Genomic DNA, 20,304 nt, shown 5'->3' on the forward strand with positions numbered 1-20,304 from the left:
AATCTCAAAATTCCGGGCACAATAAAATGTTTCCATGTCTATATCATTTTCTCAATTCAATAATCCTGCAAATAGTTTATAATTGTCAGTTGATCTCTCTGAATGAGTACCTAATCAATGTCAATGTAACAGCTGAAACATTAACAACAGATTGATAACTGGGTGTTAAAGACCTTATTTGAAGGCAACAGATGTTTGGTATTTACTAGAATTCCACCAGAAAACATTCTTGAATCATAGGACAAGAAGTGAGATTTGTGAGAGATGTGCAAACCTTATTTTTAAATTAACAAACTCCAATATTTTCAAATCATTTCAATCTTACGGTCAAAATGAACAGGTGAATGGAAAAATAAAAACAAGTTTCTGACAATTCATAAACTGAACAACAATTACATATTCACTTTGATCAAAGGACAGAGGAATATTTAGATGAATCACAACATTTAGTTACAAAGTAGGTAATCAGCTGACTGACAAGTAATAGGTGGTAGCATTTGTTAGTTTAGTGAAGAAGATATCAACTTTCTTTCCAATTTATAGCACGAGAGAATAATGTTTAATGTGTTTCAAATTTTTTTGGACTTGCCCCTTTGCAACAAAAAAGATTAATTTCATTACGTGGACATCGTAACCTTTAATTCTGCAACATTTTCAAATATTCTCCAGGAACTTATAAGCAACAGAATTAGATACAGGTATCCCCACTATCCGAAAATAGAGCGTTATTATGAAACCTTACATAAACTGAAAAGGCGTAGATCGAAGAAGCATTAATTTATATGGGAAACACCTCCCCTTTTTCGTAAAAGTGAAAACCCTCTTCAGATTTCTTTCAGTTAGAGAAAGCAGGGACAGAGGTAAGTCTTTTGTAAAAGCAAAGTGGCTAATGCGAATTTTCCAACACATATTTCTTGGTAACCTGACACAAATAAGTATCAGATTTTGTAATTATTGATGTAATAGATAAAAGCAGATCTAATATTGGATTGAAAAGCAGTTCGATCTGTGCTTAGGTGCTCTCTAATCACCATTCAGATAGCTCTTGATATATTTCTGTTTAAGGTGTGATTTGAAACCTTCCCTCGGGTCTAGTAATATAGACAATGCCACAGCTCCACAGGCTCCTTTCATAATGTTCCCACTCAGGACGGCCGGACGGCAATATTATGTTTAAAGTGGTTCCACAAATGAAAACTAATCAGCTGTTTATTGCAGTAATTTGAATGGGAAATAATTAGGTACTTTCTGTGTGTAATGGACTGGAAATTAAACAATATTTTACAATAGCAATAGAATAAATGAATGATAGTCTTAAATAAAGAGGAATCGCATGACAATTCTTTGAAAGACAAATTGACAAAACTGCGTGATCATTGTACTTTGATTTTAAAAATGCATCAGTCATTCAATGTGAATATGCAGCCGAAGACAAGTTCCCTTCCTTTCAACAATGTACAACTTCCACAATTTCAAAATGAACAGTCATTGATAAAGGAAGTAACAAGCAGATGCTAATTCTATTTTCTTCACATAAACATGTGAATAATTTAAGGAAGTTTCATATATGTAAAAAGGAAACTCTTATTGTGGTTCAAAATACAATAAATGTTAGCATGACGTGAAATATAATCAAATCAATTCAACTGTGTTTTCTCAGTTAAAATACCGTTCAATATTCAAAGTAGTCGACTGATTGTACACTGCTATATTTTTACATTAATTCAGTGCTGAGACATAATTCCACATTTATACCCCTTACAGTGAAGCAAACTTGTGCCAGGAGTCAGAGGAGGTAGGGGAGGTCCTTAATAAGTACTTTGCTTCAGTATTCACGAGTGAGTGGGACTTTGTTCCTTGTGAGGACGACGTGAAACATGCTGATATGGTCGAACAGGTTGATGTTAAGGCGGAGAATGTGCTGAAAATATTTAAAGATCATGGGGATAGATAAGTCCCCTGGGCCAGAAAGTATATAACTTAGGTTGTTATGAGAAGGGAGGCAAGTGATTACTGTGTTTTGACAATGATCTTTGCATCCGCACTGTCCACTGGATTCATACCAGATGATTGGAGGGTGGCAAAAGTTATTCCCTTATTCAAGAAAGGCAATTGAGATAATCCGGGGAATCATTGATGAGTCAGTCTTACATCAGTTGTGGGCAAATGTTTGGAGAGAATTCTGAGAGACAGGATTTATGATTATTTGTAAAAGCATACATTGATTAGAAATGGTCAGCATGGCTTTGTGAGCGGCAGGTTATGCCTCACAAGCCTCATTGAATTATTTGAGGTTGTGGCAAACACATTGATGAGGACAGAGTAGTGGATGTGGTGTATAAGGACTTTAGCAAGGTGTTTGATTAGATTCCTCATGGTCGGCTCATTTTGAAAGTAATGAGGTTGGGATGCAGGGAAACCTGTCTGGTTTAATAATAAATTGGCTTACCCATAGAAGACAGGGTGAGATTAAATGGATAGTTTTCAGCTTGGAGCACGGTGACCAATGTTGTTCTGAAGTGATTAGTTCTGGGATCTCTGCTGTTTGTGATTTGTGAAGTTATTCATTTTGGAATATCAAATTTGAATGCATATGTTCAGATTAATTGCAGGATTCTTGACAATATGGAGGAACAGAGGGATCGTGGGGTGCACGTCCATACATCCCTCATAGCTGACATCCAAGGTGATAGGATTATTAAGATGGTGCATAATGTGTTGGCTTTCATGAGCGGGGAGATTGAGTTTAAGAGCCACGAGGTTATGCTACAGCCCGATGGATCCCTGGTGAGACTACACTTGGAATATTGTGTTCTGTTCTGATCACCTCATGAGACATAGGATGCGAAAGCTTTAGAGAAGGTGCAGATAAGATTTATCAAGATGTTGCCTGGACTGGAAGGCATGTCTTATGAATAAAGGTTGACAGAGCTGGGGCTTTGGTCATTGCAGTGAAAGCGGATGAGCGTGTACTTGATAGCTTTGTGGAAGATGATGAGAGGCATAGGTAGAGTGGACAATGAAAGACTTTTCCCCACAAAGTGGCATATTTTTAAGATGAATGGGGGAAGTTGTGGGGAGATGTCAGAGACAGTTTCTTTATCGATAGTGGTGAGTGTGTGGAATGCACTGCCAGTGGTGGTAGTAGATTCAGATCCATCAGTGACATCTAAGCGACTCTTGGATAGGCACATGAATGATAGTAAATGAAGGGCATGTTGGTTAGTTTGATCTTAGAGTAGGATAAAATGTCGGAACAACATCGTGGCCAAAGGGCCCTACTGTGCTGTACTGTCCTATATTCTATGGATTGAAATGAACAATTATTATATATTAGCAACATATAGATTTTCAAAATTCTATTAGCATACTTAAGAATAATGATAAATGTCATCTTGCTATTGACTGTGCTATCTGCAAAAATAAACAGGAATTGTTGCAGGGAAAGCAATTAGGTGTTTCTAAATTTATAAGGCTGAGATTACACAGATCATTCAAACGAGGAAAAGTCATATTTTTAACAGTGCACGTTGCATCAGAAATAATGGATTCTTTTGTAGGTGTGTTGATTGGAAATAAAATGGATTTTTATATTACTGTATAGGTACTAGGGAAGATTGGATTAAATTCACATATAAACTTCACTGTAATTGTTAGCAAGACTAAACTAAAGTATACTATAATTATACTATAGTCATGCAAATGCCTGAACAATTACTCTTAGAATCCTGAAAAAAAGGACATATAGTACCATTTTTCAAACAGTCAATAAATTAAATTGTGAACCTCAGTATGCTTATTACCCGGAACAATTATTATGCAATTATTGTAATGGTAATGACTTGATAACTAATGCTAAAACCTAAACAGATAAATTGGTTCAATACTTTGTCAGCATGTTGCTCTGAAATTGATTGGATATTTATTTATATCAGTAAACTGAGGGACAAAATATAATAGCTCGCTTGATAGAATTGAAGGAAAAAATGAGACAGTGTTTATTGAACAGGATTGTTTTTGTTTAAAAATGCAGTTATGCAAGAATAATATATCTTCCTCCATTGGTTTTCTTGTAGAGACATGTTTTTTTTTTAATTGTCATGTTTCCAGGTTGAGACAGGTGTGTCAGTGTCTGCAAAGGGGAGAGTGAGAGAGAAAGAATTTTTTTAAAAAGCAGAAAGGAAAGGAACTGGCGAGCAGAGGAGCTCCAACTGTCGTGTCTCATCCGGCCAACATCTTATTGGGTGAGCTGGAACGCAGACTAGTCAATCAACAACCTGACACAGTCATACGCACAGAATCATAGCTTACAATGTCCTAGACACCACCGTCACCATCCCTGTATGTCCTGTCCCACCAGCAGGACATGGATGTCACTGAAATGCTGGAACATGCAGGGTTATGGACTAAGAGCATCACCGAAGTTAGTATTGTTTGTTAAATTTCCAAACTTGGCAAATTATTGTTGCTAAATGCAGGTGACATTATCAAAACACATTTCACACTTCCCAGCTAGGAATTTGGTTCCTGTTTTGTCGGTCCAGCCATTCTTATGGATAAGAGATATTTTAAATGTGAGCACTCCATTTAACTATTTGAATTCATCACTGAAGTACGTAAATCCTCGTGCATTCTTAATTTCGAATTACTCAATGTGATTTTTGTCCCCCCTGAATTTTCCAAGCACTGGGCAGTTCTGGAATATTCCAAATATTTACAATAGATGCATTTGCACTATTGAGGCAACCTGGCAGATTTGAATACCATTCAGGTCGTCAAAAACAATACATAAATAATTTTTTTGAATTGCTTACTGTACACCAACAATGTAAGCCAAGTACTATTGAAACCACAGATAGTCTCCCAAGGATTCCAAAATCTAAACAGTGCATTCCAGATATGCTCACTATCACCATCTGGGAGCAGTCTCCCAAAATGCTCCCAGAATTTAGGAAGCGCACACACTGCCCTCCGAAGCTAAATCTGCTGTCACAGGCTTCACTCTTATTGCATACAATGACATTTATTGTCCAGTTCTTTAACGTGACAATGATTTTACAAACAATTTATAAAATACTTTAAATCCTGAAGAAATGTGATGTCAGCCCTTTGTAGCGGTGAATGGAAAGTGTGATGTTTGCTTGACCTTTGGCTCTATGTATCAGACTGAACTGAACCTTTAGCAAGATGTGGGATGTTTCCCACACACTTTGTTTATAAAAGCAAAGATTATGCTCTGAGATTTAAATGTTCAATCAGGTTTAGTAAAAATTCTTCAAAAATTGAGAGTTTGACTTCAGCTCCTTTGAAGAGACATGCTTTGGCCTTCAATTTTGTGACATGTGATCATTCTTTGGTAAAGGTGGCTGTGTGCAACACTGCAGGATGTTGTGCTGAAGTGCCTCATTGGGTGGATGAGCTTTATTACTGGTGTCACTCGGCTAATTTTGAGATGGAATGACACTTTGAGTTAAATCTTGTTTTTAAACTGAGGCGTCCTTGTGTCACTCAAGTGTGGAAACTATGCTCGTGTTTGCAATAAACCTTTCGCATGTGAAGATCAGTAATTTTCCGATGTGTTTTGTAAATAAAGCTCAATATAGAAAGCACAGTGCTGGAGAACCGCAGGTCCAGCAGCATCTCTGAGGGGAATAAAACATTGTAATTCAAAGTCTCATGACCTTTTATCCGTTCAGACGAAGAGTCAGTAAACTTGAAATGTGACATGTTTTTCTCTTCACCGATGCCCTCAGAACTGCTGAGTTTCTCCAGCACTTTGTTTCTGGGGTTCAGATCTCCAGCACCTGCAGTTTATTGTTTTGTTATCGATCCTATAATTTGACTTGGGGAGCGAAAGGCAGCAACTGTGATCAACGAGGATAAAACTCCCCAACCACGGAAAACACACCGGTTCTTTATACTTTGCAAAACACGACTGTAAATAAGAAATGCAATTAAGCTAAGTGCAAGGTGGCATACCACCTGCCTTGTCTCAAACTTGCTACTCATCTTTGAGAACTAATCTGTCAGAATTCTGTTTGCTCATTTCCTTTGAGATCACAGTCCACAAATGTCCCAGTTCCAATTCCTGGGCCGGGCCCAGTTACCACATTGCAGTTGGGTGGGGAGCTTTGTGTCAGCCTGAAGTTTTTGTTAAGAGCTATATTGCAGGTTGAAGTTGACGGTTTTGACTAATATTGTGTCATCAAACTTGGAGGAAATCCTTCCGAATGTATTGATTAACTGCACTGAGCCTGTTTACATGCAGCCCCGTTATTAGTGCTGTAATATTCTAAGTTAAGAATCACACAACACCAGGTTATAGTCCAACAGGTTTAATTGGAAGCACACTAGCTTTCAGAGCGCCGTTCCTTAATCAGGTGATTGTGGAGGGCACAATTCTAAGGCACAGAATTTATAGCAAAAACTTACAGTGTGATGTAACTGAAATTATCCATTGAAATATCCATTGATTGTCTGTTGAGTCTTTCACCTTTCATGTTCGAATACCATGATAGTTTCATTTCTTTCATGTGTAAATCACAAAATCCTTTTTAAAAAGTTGCATTCCTGACAGTGGCACAAGCAATCACTCATTGTATTAATCATTGCACAGTCTCAACAAAGGAATGAAACTGGATGAACCACATTACATCTACCAATGCACCAGAAAATACAACAACACAATCAGCCCTCTTGACCCTGCAACTTCTGCCTCACTGTGGGCCAACAACAGCAGCAGAACTGCTGTTTATGGAGTTCAACCTGGATAAATGCGAGGTGATGCATTTTGGAAGGTTGAATTTGAAAGCTGAGTACAGGATTAAGGATAGGATTCTTGGCAGTGTGGAGGAACAAAGGGATCTTGGTGTGCAGGTACATAGATCCCTTAAAATGGCCACCCAAGTGGCCAGGGTTGTTAAGAAAGCTTATGGTGTTTTGGCTTTCATTTACAGGGGTATTGAGTTTAAGAGACGTGAGACCTTGTTGCAGCTCTATAAAACTCTGGTTAGACCGCACTTGGAATATTGCGTCCAGTTCTGGTCGCCCTATTATAAGAAAGATGTGGATGCTTTGGAGAGGGTTCAGAGGAGATTTACCAGGATGCTGCCTGGACTGGAGGGCTTATCTTATGAGGAGAGGTTGACTGAGCTCGGACTTTTTTCATTGGAGAAAAGGAGGAGAAGAGGGGACCTAATTGAGGTATACAAGATAGTGAGAGGCATCGATAGAGTCGACAGGCAGAGCCTATTTCCCAGGGCAGTAATGACTAACATGAGGGGTCATAGTTTTAAGCTGGTTGGAGGAAAGTATAGAGGGAATGTCAGGGGTGGGTTCTTTCCACAGAGAGTTGTGAGAGCATGGAATGCGTTGCCAGCAGCAGTTGTGGAGCCAGGGTTATTGGTGACATTTAAGAGACTCCTGGACATGCATATGGTCACAGAAATTTGAGGGTTCATACATGAGGATCAGTGGTTGGCACAACAGCGTGGGCTGAATGGCCTGTTCTGTGCTGTACTGTTCTATGTTCTAACTGTACTCCAGCCCAATCTGAAATCTCATGGCCTGGTATATCCCCCGTTCAGCCATTAACATCAAGCCAGGGGATCAACCCTAGTTCAATGGAGAGTTCCACAGCGCATGCCAGGAGCAATACCAGGCATACCTAAAAATGTGGTGCCAACCTGGTGAAGCTACCCACCTGCACGCTAAACAGCGCAAGCAACACCAAATAGAACTATGTGATCCAACAACCAATGGATCAGATCTGAGCTCTGCAGTTCTGCCACACCTAGTCAGGAATGGTGATGGGCAATTAAACAACTCACTGGAGGAAGCATTACAGATATCCCCACCCTTACTGATGGAGGGGCCTCACACATCCATGCACCAGATAAGAGGACAGCATTTGCAGCAATCTTCTGCTAGCAGTGCCAAGTGGATGAGCCTTCTCCATTGGTCCCTCACAGCACAGATGTGAATCGAATTGGTTGAAACTTATTTCAAATCAGATCAAGAAATGGAGAAGTCGTGTAAAGGCTGTCGGCCCTACCAACATTGTGGCAATAATACTGATGGCTGTACTCCAGAAATTGCTGCCCACCAGACAAGTCCAGTACTGGCACCTACTGACATTGTGGAACATTTCCCAGGGATGTTCAACACAAAAATGCAGGACAGAGCCAACCCAGCCATTTTCCCTCCATCAGTCGACACTCGCTCAGCAGTGAAGTGATGGAAGGTATCATCAACAGTGCTGTCACGCAGCTGCTCAGCAATAACCTTCGGTGACACCCAGTTTGAGTTCTGCCAGGGCCACTCAGCTCCCGAGCTTGTTACAGATTTGATTCACAAACTGACAAACAGCTGAATTCCAGAGGTGAGGTGAGGGTGATAGCCCAGTCCCACTCCAAGACCACTACTTCGACTTCAGTGATATCACCTGACTTCACCACAGTCTCAGCTCATTTACTGAAACTCTCATTCATTCATTTTGTTAACTCTAGATTTCATTATCTAAACCCACTCCTGGCCAGCATCCCACAATCACCCTCCCTTTAATCTCCAGAATATTGAAAACTCTACCGCCCAAGTGTTCACTTGTACCAGAACTTGCTGATCCGTCAAAAGGCTCCCATTTATAAGCAACAACAATTTACTTTCACACACTTGACTTAATTCCGGGCTGTAATCATTCCTATCTTCCTGCACCACACACCCTTTCATATCTCAATAACTCATTTTAGTTTAGACTCCCAATGATATGTTTATTTTTGAGTTCAGCTGTGTGACTGTTTCTATAGATTCCAAGGCAACACGGTCTGGAATTCCCACCCTCTAAGATCTGCTTTCTTCCTTTAAGTCATTCCTGAAAAATTGCTTATTTCACAAAGGTTTTGGTCACCGGACATAATATTCTCCAGCTGTGGCCTTATGTTAAAAGTTCTCAATATTTTTGTGAAATTAAAACGTGTTGATTTGCACAGATATCTTCTACTCTTCACTATCGCTGAGTGAATAATCTGTAATGTCTCCTACCCAACCACATTGTGGGAGCACCTTCACCACACAAACTGCAGCAGTACAAGGAAGTCAAACATCACCTTCTCAACAGGTAACAGAGCTTTGGCCTTGATCACTGGTATCTGCGGAAGGAGAAATACACATGTTTCAGAGAGTGCAGTATGAATTATAGGGAATGAAAATGGTGCAGAATTTGACTGTCAGAAATGGAAGGAAAATCCACTCACTTACTGGAAAAAAGAACTCTTGGCTGTCAAAGATATTGTGGAAAAAATAACTTGATAATGGAGCTTATGGTCAGGACCTGGGCAGCAGTGAAGACTTCATTTACAAAAAGATCTGTGAATATAATAGTAAAATACTATACAGAACAAAAATACACACGAGAGACTGAGGAAGCTGGATAACAAACAAGTGGACATCAAGGAGCCCAGAGATGAATCAGAGCGTTGTTCACTTTTATGATCCCACAGTCAGAGATGTCTAGCACAGAAACAGATCTTCGGTCCAACCCATCTGTGCCAACCAGATATTCTAACCTAATCTATTCCCATTTGCCAGCACATGGCCAACATCCCTCTGAACCCTTCCTATTCAAATGCTTTTAAATGTTACAATTTTAGTTGCCCCTTAGGCTCGTTTTGAACTTCCCACCCGCCCCCCGGCCCCCCACCCTAAACCGATATCCTCTAGTTCTGGGCTCCACCAACCCTTGTCTATTTACGCTATCCATATCCCTCACGATTTTATAAACCTCTATAACATCACACCTTAGCCTATGACACTCCAGGGAGAACGACCTCAGCCTATTATGCCTCTCCCTGCAACTCAAGTCCTGCAACCCCTTGAAAATCAATTATCAAACCTTTCAACTTTCTGCACCTCCTTCTGATAGGAGGGAGACCAGAACTGCACACAATATTCCAAAAGTGACCTAACCAATGTCCTGTCCAGCTCCTTTACCCAATGCTCTGAACAATAAAGGGAAGCATACCAAATGCCTTCTTCACTGTTCTATTTACCAGCGACTGCTTTTGCTGGAGTGCTGTGGGTTTGAAGCAGTGGACGTGCGCTTCTCGGCCTTTTGGCTCGGAATATGGGTAGTTCCTGAGGACCGGAGGAAGAGATTCTGCTCGAGTGCTGTCGGTTCGACGCAGCGGACGTGTGCTGGCGGGGGAGAAACCGCGGGGATCGTGTTGCGAGTCGTCGGAGCTGCTGGAGACCATCGCTGGATCGTGATTGGACGTTGGAGGATCGTTTGGTTGTGCTGACCTGCTCTTAGTGGATCTTAATGCTGGCTTCGGCCTAACGCCAATTCAGGTACCAGCCAACCTCAGAGCTATGGCCTCAGCAGCCACTCGCAGCCCTGGCCAGGGCATTCGCAACACAGTCAGGGTGACTGTGAAGAAGGTGGAGGAGCACACACCAGTCGATCAGACAGTGTTTGTGAAGAAGATTTTGCTGGAGTGCTGCGGGTTCGAAGCGGCGGACGTGTACTGCCTGCAGGATTTCCCTGCGGCAGGCTATTTCGATGTGACCTTCAGGAGCGTGAAGAATTGCGAGCAGCTCCTGAAGGTCTTCCAGGAGAAGGAAGGGGAGCCTCTGTTCTCCATCTTGTCGGTGGTCCCGTTGTGTGTGCTTCCTGCGCAGAGGAGTCGGGTTGTAACAATCCAGATGGACAACCCTCACGTCCCAGCAGCAGATGTCCTGACCTTCTTGAGAAGATACGTCCAGGTCGAGGGAGAGAGTACCGATGTGGTCGATCTTTTCGGGATCTGGACCAGCAAACGACAGGTCAGGGTAACCCTGAGGGTCGATGCCAGTGGGAACATCCTTCACTCACCCTCCAGCTTTGCCATCGGAGGAAGCAGAGGTTACCTGACATACGCAGGGCAGCCAAAAGTGTGCCGAACCTGCGGGAGGTCAGGACACATGGTGGCGGATTGCAAGGCGACCGTCTGCCGAAACTGCAAGCAGGAAGGCCACCCGACCAAGGAATGTAAGGAGGCCAAGAACTGTAATCTGTGCGGAGAGGCGGGCCACATGTGCAAGGCCTGCCCAAGACGAGGGGCCACCACCTACGCACAGATGGCCGGAGGTGGCAACACGAGCCGTGGACAGCCTAAGATCAGCAAGGTACCACAAAACAGCACGGAAACGGTGTCTGGAGGCACCCAGAAGGAAGGGCAGGCTGTAGCGGAGCAGACACAGACAGCGGGGAGGTGCAGCAGCCGATCCAAGCTCCTTCAGGACAGACGGAGGAAAGGGAAGGGAAGGGATCAAAGGAGGCAGAGGATTGGATTACCGTGAAAAGCAGGAAGAGGAAACCTCCCAAAGCCACCCAGCGAGGGGGGAAGCGACACCTACACGGCGAGAATACAGGCAGCTCTTCCGACGGTGAGGACAGGCGCAAGGAGGGTCGTCACCAGAGGAAGAGACAGAGCGCCGCGGGGAAAAAGGAGGACAGCACCACCCAAGCAGGAAAAGACGATCCCTCTGAGGGGATGGGTAAAGGCCTCCCCCCCCCCCCCCCCCGGTGAGAACCAAGAGGTACCCACCGGCCCACAGCTCCAGGTAACTGGGAACAGCGGTCCTGTGACAGCCCTGCTGTCAGATGGAGAACTGAACTAGACGGACCCTGGGCCCGACCCGAAGACACCAGAGCGGGGAAATGGCTCCAGCGTGGAGCTGGACAGCTACCTCAGCCCTGGGAGGGTCCAGCAGTTTGCCGTCACCACGGGCATGCACACAACTACCCCAGAGGGGCAAGACCAGCAGCAAATGGACAATGTCAACCTTGTAAACTGTTAAAATGTGGTTAAAAATTGCCAGCATCAATGTGCGTAGCATCAAATCGGCTACGCGATGTGTTTCTACGATGGTCTTCCTGGCCAACGTTAAAGCCGAGGTCCTGTTCCTGCAGGAGTGTGGGATACCGCACATCAGCAGCTATAGGAGATGGTCGAGCTTGTGGGCCCATGGGCCGTCAGTGTGGTCGGGGGGCAACGATAGCCGCGCCTCCGGCCTAGGTATCCTGTTGCGAGGAGGCAACTTCACCATCTCCGAGGTTAAGGAGGTGGTGGCCGGGCGCCTCCTCATCGCCGACGTCATGAACATGAATGCTCCCCTGAGACTGATTAATGTGTACGCCCCAGTGGGTAAGAGTGAACGGTTGGCCGTCCTGCAGCAGCTTCCACTGTTGCTGGCTACGTCCAGGCCGGTCATTCTGGCCGGAGACTTCAACTGTATCATTGATGCAGATGGACGATCCGGCGGGGGGGACAGTAAACTGGACACAACCTCCAGAGCCCTGATGGACACGGTAAAAGATGCCAAGCTGCACGACGTCTTCAGCACCCCTGCAGACGGAGCGCAGCGTAGATACACCTGGTCACGGGCAGACGGGTCTATCCGCTCAAGGATAGATGACCTGTTTGTGTCCCGAACGCTCTCGGTCAGATCCACCGACGTCAAGCCGGTGTTCTTCACTGACCACTGCCTCCTGCTGGCCGACTGTCACCTACAGGACGAGCAGCGGGCTGGTAAGGGAGCGTGGAAGCTGAACACAAAGCTGTTGACCCCCGGAAACATTGAGGAGCTCAAGAGGGACTACGCAGGTTGGAGAACCGTGAAGCCCCTCTTTGAGTCCCCAGCGGACTGGTGGGAAACAGTAAAAGGGAACATCAAGAGGTTCTTCATCCTCAAAGATGTTCAGGAGGCGAGAGAGAGAGGCGGGGAAAACGTCCCAGCTCCAGGAAAGTATGCAGAACCTGCTCCTGCTGCAGACGATGGGGGTCGATGTCACGGAGGACCTCAAGGAGGTGAAGGCCCAGCAAGCCTCACTCTTTTCTTCGGAGGCCTCCAAGACAATCTTCCGGTCCAGGGTCCGCTCGGTGGAGCAGGACGAGACGTGCTCACGTTTCTTCTTCCAGAAGGTGCACAAAGAGAGCTCCGTGCTCAGCAGCCTGAAGGAAGAAGATGGCTCGATAACGTCATCTCAGGCTGACATCATGAGGATCAGTAAATCCTTCTACGCCAGTCTGTATGATGCGAAGCCGACTGACAGCGCGGCCTCCCAGTCGTTCCTGTCCTCTATCACGGAGGTCTTAGACAACAGAACACGCAAGAGGCTGGACCAGCCGCTATCTCTGGACGAGCTGACCAAGGCCCTCGAGTCCTTCGAAAAGAATAAAACTCCTGGAAGCGACGGCTTACCGGTCGAGCTCTATTCCGCTCTGTGGGACTTGATTGGCCGGGACCTGCTGGAGGTGTATGTCAGCATGCTTCAGGCAGGTACCATGAGTGAATCCATGAGGAAAGGCATCATCACCCTCATCTACAAGCGGAAGGGGGAGAGGGACGAACTCAAAAATTGGAGACAAATCTCACTGTTGAATGCGGATTAAAAAATTCTGTCAAAGGTAATCGTCAACCGGGTCAGGTCTGCTCTGGGGTTGGTGATTCACCCTGACCAAACATGTGCTGTGCCGGGCAGGAAGATCGCTGAGAGTCTCTCACTCCTCAGGGATACGATCACCTACGTGCAGGACAGAGGGTTGGACAGCTGCCTGATCAGCCTGGACCAGGAGAAAGCCTTTGACAGGATATCACACAGGTATATGAGAGATGTTCTCTTCAAAATGGGCTTTGGGGAGGGAATCTGCAATTGGATCAGACTGCTCTACGCCAACATTGTCAGTGCAGTCTCAATCAATGGATAGGAATCAGATAGCTTCCCAGTCAGATCTGGAGTCAGGCAGGGCTGCCCTCTCTCTCCTGCCTTGTTTATGTGCTGCATAGAGCCATTTGACAAGTCCATCAGGAAGGATGCGAGCCTGAGAGGGGTGACTATTCCTGGCAGCGGGGGCCTACAGGTTAAGGCCTCCCTGTACATGGATGACGTCGCCGTTTTCTGCTTGGATCCGCTGTCCATGCGCAGACTCATGCGCATATGTGACCAGTGCGAACGGGCCTCGGGGGCCAAGGTAAACCGAGGCAAGAGCGAGGCCATGCTCTTCGGGAACTGGGCCAACCAATCCTCGATCCACTTCACCGTCAGGACCGACCATCTGAAGGTGCTGGGTATTTGGTTCGGGGGGGCTTGGGCGTGTGCCAAGTCTTGGCAGGAGCATATCAGCAAAGTAAGGCAGAAACTGGGCAGATGGACGCTACGGTCGCTCTCCATCGCGGGAAAAAACCTGGTCATCAGGTGTGAGGCACTGTCATTGCTGTTATATGTGGCACAGGTCGGGCCTATTCCCAGAACCTGTGCCGCTGCAGTCACCCGGGCAATCTTCCAGTTTATATGGAGGTCAAAGATGGACCTGGTCCAAAGGCACTCACTGTATAAAGATCTGGGTAACGGGAGAAAAAATACACCCAATGCCACTCTCACCCTGATGGCTACCTTTGTGTGTGGCTGCATCAAGCTGTGCGTGGATCCCCGGTACGCAAATACTGAGTGTCACTACGTACTGAGGTTCTACCTGTCCCCAGTGTTGCGAAGGATGGGCCTGGCCTCGCTGCTGCGGAACGCTCTGAGTAGTTGGACCGTTCCATATCACCTGTCCTTCCTGGAGAAGTTTATGAAGAAAAACACCTTTGACCACAAGTCCATCAGGAAGTGGTCAGCACGTAGTGTCCTTGAGACGCTTCGGGAAAAAGAGAGGGCGGATCCTATCGAGCGGTTCCCTGAGCAGACTGTCAAAGCCATTTGGCAGAATGCCTCATTGCCAGAACTTTCCAACAAGCACCAAGACATGGCTTGGCTGGTGGTGAGAAGGGCTCTGCCTGTGAGATCCTTTATGCACGCCCGGACTCTCAGCCGCACCGCACGCTGCCCTGGAAGCGGCTGAGTGGGGGACGAGACTGTCACACACCTCCTTCTGGAATGTGGCTATGCAGAGGAAGTCTGGAGAGGAATGCAATGGTGTTTGTCGAGGTTCGTCCCGAGCAGCGCCGTGACGCGGGACTCCGTGCTCCATGGCCTGTTCCCCGGGACGCACACCGAGACGAACATCAACTGTGCCTGGAGGATCATCAACTCGATGAAGGACGCTCTCTGGGCAGTGCGAAACCTGTTGATCTTCCAGCTGAAGGAGTTGGCCCCGACTGAGGGTTGCAGACTGGCACATTCCAAGGTCCAGGACGACGTGCTGAGGGATGTGCTGAAGCTTGGGGCAGCTTCTGCCAATGCGCGGTGGGGAAAGACCACCGTGTAACATCTGCCTGCCTAAGAAGAACACGGCGCCCACGCAGTCATTTGGGCTATGCTGGCGCCTCAGCTCAATGTAATCGCACCAAGCTGTAAATAAGAATGATTACTCTGTTTCGACACGCAAAGAAATGGAATGTGTACATATGTATGACATGTCCAGTTGTATAGATCAAAATATTTATGAATAAAGTATATTTTTGAAATAAAAAAAAATCAGTTTGGCATGGATGTGTTGGACTGAATGATTTGTTTCTGAGCTTATATTGCTCTGAGTGGGTTGAGTTCCAGATTGTATATTTTTGAAGCAGATCATAATGTCTGGAACAGAGTTAGACCGAGAAATCCTGCTGATCTCATCAGCTTTATCTTGTTTTCCTGATCCTCCTCCTTCAATCAATGCATTTTTCAGATCCTCATTCAGAATTCCTGGAGCTCTGTAACTGGCCTGCAACAATGTGTGGAAAGTCCTATTGCAGTGCACACGAGGTGCCTTTCCCACTGCCCTGCTCCCACGGCCTACAATGCTGCAGACTGAGCAGACAACCCGAAGCACAATGATGAGCTCCTTCCGGCCCACGGCCCTCCTTCTCACTGAATGAAGACAATCACCAGAAACAGAATCCAGCTCTTGTTGGAGCCTTGAATACCTGACTCCGTCTCACTGAGTGAAGATTGGACTCAGAAACAGAAATGAAATCAACTTCCTATCTGCATTGTGTCACTCTTTCAGATCTCTGTGTGTCTGAGATCAGGTCATTTGATTGGAGACTGCGGATGGCGGGTCCCCAGTGAAATGGAAAGAATGGTGGAGGAGCTCACTGAGGGACATCTCTCAAAGTGAGAATCAGAAAGATGCTATTCCACATTGGAAGGGTTTAAGGTGAATTGATGGCTCAGAAAAATGTTATACGGATGTTTGTAAAACTTAGGAACGCTGACTGTTTTGAAGCTGGAATTTATGTTATCCTTGTATAGATTTGACACATTAATCCTCCCTCCCCACCACTAGAGAAGCTGTTGGAACTGTTCAGTGTTTCCAGCAGCTTCTGTAATTATTTCAGGTTCCTGACGGGAGCAGTCTCTCACTTTTCAAACAAACTAAACCCATCCTTGTGCTGCAACCAATATTTCAATAAGAAATGGGAAGCAGCAGAGGGGAAAGCTTCCGTGATGTCGAGCAATGCTGCCCGATTCCATACTGCAATTCACAGAAACCATCGCTGGGAAAAGCAAGGAGCAACCTGACAGATCCGGTTTACCATAAAATTAACCAACAACACTGCGTTGGCCGGGAATCAAACCTGGGTTAACTGCTGGGAAGGCAGCTATGCTCCCCACTATCCCACCATCACCCTGCTAGCAACTCCCTCCCCATTCCCAAACCCACTTAACAAGGCCGTGATCATCACCAACTGGATTGGGGCTGAAATCCAAACAAGAAATTGCTGGGGAAGCTCAGCAGGTCTGACAGCACTAGAATCAGAAGCCTTCAGTTCTGAAGAACAATCTCTGGATCCGAAAGGTTCCCTCCCCACAGATGCTGCCAGACCTGCTGCGTTTCCCCAGCAATTTCTGTGCTGTCTCTCAGATCTGTAGCATCTGCAGTTCTTTGTTGGAAACAAAGCAAACGTTGAGCCACCGAAGGGGATATTGTGTCAGGTGATAGTCTCCCTCATCCATAGAGACAGATGGGAAGGAGCATGGATTCATAGACTCCCTACAGTGTGGAAACTGACCACTCGGCCCATCATGCATCCCACTAAGACTCACCCCCGCTACCCTATCGCTATAACCCATGGCTAATCCACCTCACCTACACATCCCTGGACACTATGGATAATTTAGCATGGCCAACCCACCCAAACCTGCACATCTCAGGACTGTGGGAGGAAACCGGAGCACCCGGAGGAAACCCACACAGACTCCACACAGAGAACTTTCAATCAGACAGGGATCTGGGTAATTGGAGAGGTTTAGAGAGGGAGTCCAAACGGTTAGACTGGTGTGTGAATGATGGGCCGAACAGCCTGATCTCAGTGCTGTAAAAACTCTACAGTAACATGCCTCCCTACATGCAGCATTCATCACAGTTTGTATTTTGTTTGAATCCGTCCTGTTATTGACCTTATTGTGAATGAAATGGATGGAGAGGGGTTGTTTGTGCACTCAGGGAGCCATGTTACTGTAGAGTTTTACAGCACTGAAATCAGGCTGTTCGTGGTGGGGAGGGAGGATTAATGTGTCAAATCTATACAAGGATAAACTTCAGCCTGAAAACAGTCAGAGTTCCTAAGTATTACAAACATCCATATAACTCTTTTCCTTGGGGAATTTCTCCAGTGCATCTTGTCTATGGTGCACACTGCTGCTACTGAGTGTCTGTGGGATATAGGTAAATTAATGTTACTTCTGCAATTCTGCAATTATAATTTCTGATACAAGGTAAATGAACTCACACCAATGTGTAATTGTTTTAGCCAAGAGCTGAGTCAACAAGAAAGGAAACGATGTGGAGGAAATATATAATTGTTTTTGTATTTGCTAAAAGTGTATGCCAGAATGAAACATGACAGCAAAACAATGGTAGATATTACGGGCAAATAGATAAGATGTTGTAAGGGGATGAAGTTAAGCTAGATACGCCTGTACAAACAGTAGGTATAAACATATGTTTCCCACTTTTACAGAGACACAGGAACAAACCCCAATTAAAAGGGTCCCAAGGATCAGGGGAAGGTACAAATGGAGGGTGTAGATAATGATGAAGAAAGAATATGCCTAACAATGACCTCGAGCGGGATGGGGTCAAACGGCCTTGTGAGGCCAGAAGAAAGCATTTTGTCACAGACAAGGCTGGATAAGGCAAGAGATAAACAGGAGTAATGGGACCAGTCTAAGGGAAGTGGAGGATGTAAACAGGGGAGGAGCAATGTAAAACAAAAGAAACCAAATTATATATTATTTTGTATGAATTGAATTTGGGTTGTGTATGTCCTCTGCCTTATAGGCACTGGACATCACACCAACTTGCAAGTGTGAAATAAATGACACTGCTGATTCAGATTTTGTCTCGGACTGAAATTATTGAAGTGAGTGAGCTTTGTTTCTCACAATTGGGGGCTGTCCGGGATTTTCTTCCATTGCTGGTGGGAGTGGCTGGCCTTAGACACTGGGAAGACGCATCCCGTTCCCCATTGAGGAGCGGGCTCGTGCCCTGGTTTGATCCGCTCCCTTGGGCGACTGGTACGAATCTCTCTTTCTCTCTCTTGCCCTGTCTCGCCCTTTCGCCCTCTCTTCCTCTCTCGCCCTCTCTCGCACTCTCGCCCACTCTCGCTCTCTCGCTCTCTCTCCCTCTCGCCCTCTCACTGACTCTCTCGCCGTCTAAACCACCTTCGCCCTCTCGCTATCTCTCACCCTTACTCCCTCTCTCACCTTCTCTCTATCTCTCTCGCCCACTCTGCATCTCTCGCCCTCTCTCACCCTCACTCCCTCTCTCGCCCTCTCTCCCTCTCTCGCCCTCCGCCCTCTCTCACCCTCTCTCCCTCTCTCGCCCTCTCTCCTTCTCTCGCCGTCTTGCCCTCTCGCCCTCTCTTCCTCTCTCGTCCGCTCTCACACTCTCTCTCTCTTTCGCCCTCTCACCCACTTTCACCCTCTCTCCCTCTCTCGCCCTCTCTCCCTCTCTCGCCCTCTCTCGCACTCTCGCCCATTTTCGCTCGCTCGCCCTCTCTCCCTCTCGCCCTCTCACTGACTCTCTCGCCGTCTCAACCACCCTCGCCCACTCGCTATCTCTCACCCTCACGCCCTCTCTCACCTTCTCTCTATCTCTCTCGCCCTCTTTAACTCTATCTCGTCCTCTCTCCTTCTTGCCCTCTCTTCCTCACTCGCACTCTCTACCTCTCTCGCCCTCTTGCCCTCTCTCGCCCCCTCTGCCTCTCTTGCCCTCTCTCTATCCCCCACTTTCTCTCTCTCCCTCTCTCTTGCCCTGTCTCGCCTTTTCGTGCTCTCTCCCTCTCTCGCCCTCTCTCGTACGCTCGCCCACTCTCGCTCTCTCGTCCTCTCTCCCTCTCACTGCCTCTCTCGCCGTCTCAACCACCCTCGCCATCTTGCTATCTCTTACACTCTCTCCCTCTCTCGGCTTTTTTCTCTCTCTCTCTCACCTTCACTAACTCTCTTTCTCTTCCTCTCTCCTTCTCACCCTCACTCCCTCTCTCGCCCTCTCTCTCCCTCTCTCGCCCCCTCTGCCTCTCTTGCCCTCTCTCTCTCCCCCACTTTCTCTCTCTCTCTCTCTCTCTTGCCCTGTCTCGCCTTTTCGCTCTCTCTCCCTCTCTCGCCCTCTCTCGCACTCTCTCGAACTTTCGCTCTCTTGCCCTCTCTCCATCTCGACCTCTCACAGACTTTATCGCCATCTCAACCACCCTCGCTCTCTCGCTATCTCTCACCCTCACGCCCTCTCTCACCTTCTCTCTATCTCTCTCGCACTCTTTAACTCTCTCTCGTTCTCTCTCCTTCTCGCCATCTCTTCCTCTCTCGCCCTCTCTACCTCTCTCACCCTCTTGCCCTCTCTCGCCCTATCGCACTCACTCTCACTCTCTTGCCCTCTCTCCCTCTCTCGCCCTCGCATCCTCACTCGCCGTCTCTCACCCTCTCTCTCCCTCTCTCCCTCTCTCGCCCTCTCTGCCTCTCTCGCCCTCTCTCACCCTCACTCCCTCTCTCGCCCTCCGCCCTCTCTCACCCTCTCTCCCTCTCTTGCCCTCTGTCACTCTCTCTCACGCTCTCTCCCACTTTCGTCCTCTCTCCCTCTCTCCCGCTCTCCCGCTCCTGCCATTTCTCCCTCTTTCGCCCTCTCGCCCACTTTCGCCCTCTCTCCCTCTCTCGCCCTCTCTCCCTCTCTCGCTCTCTCGTCCCCCTCTGCCTCTCTTGCCCTCTCTCTACCCCACTTTCTCTCTTTCTCTCTCTCGCCCTGTCTTGCCCTTTCGCCCTCTCTCCCTCTCTCGCCCTGTCTCGCACTCTCTCCCTCTCTCACCCTCTCTCGCACTCTTGCCCACTCTCGCTCTCTCGCTCTC

The 20,304-nt window shown here is 46.7% G+C and overlaps 1 pseudogene and 1 gene segment (V, D, J or C); both read left to right on the forward strand.

Moving 5' to 3' along the window:
- LOC148137593 (Ig heavy chain C region-like) overlaps positions 1-20,304 on the forward strand; it is a 784,089-nt gene that overhangs the window by 267,209 nt on the left and 496,576 nt on the right.
- LOC148137597 (uncharacterized) lies at positions 13,917-15,245 on the forward strand (annotated as a pseudogene).

This window comes from Chiloscyllium plagiosum, unplaced genomic scaffold (assembly GCF_037043375.1).
Source record: "Chiloscyllium plagiosum isolate Xiang-an unplaced genomic scaffold, Cpla_swu_hap1 HiC_scaffold_42, whole genome shotgun sequence".
Taxonomy (NCBI): domain Eukaryota; kingdom Metazoa; phylum Chordata; class Chondrichthyes; order Orectolobiformes; family Hemiscylliidae; genus Chiloscyllium; species Chiloscyllium plagiosum.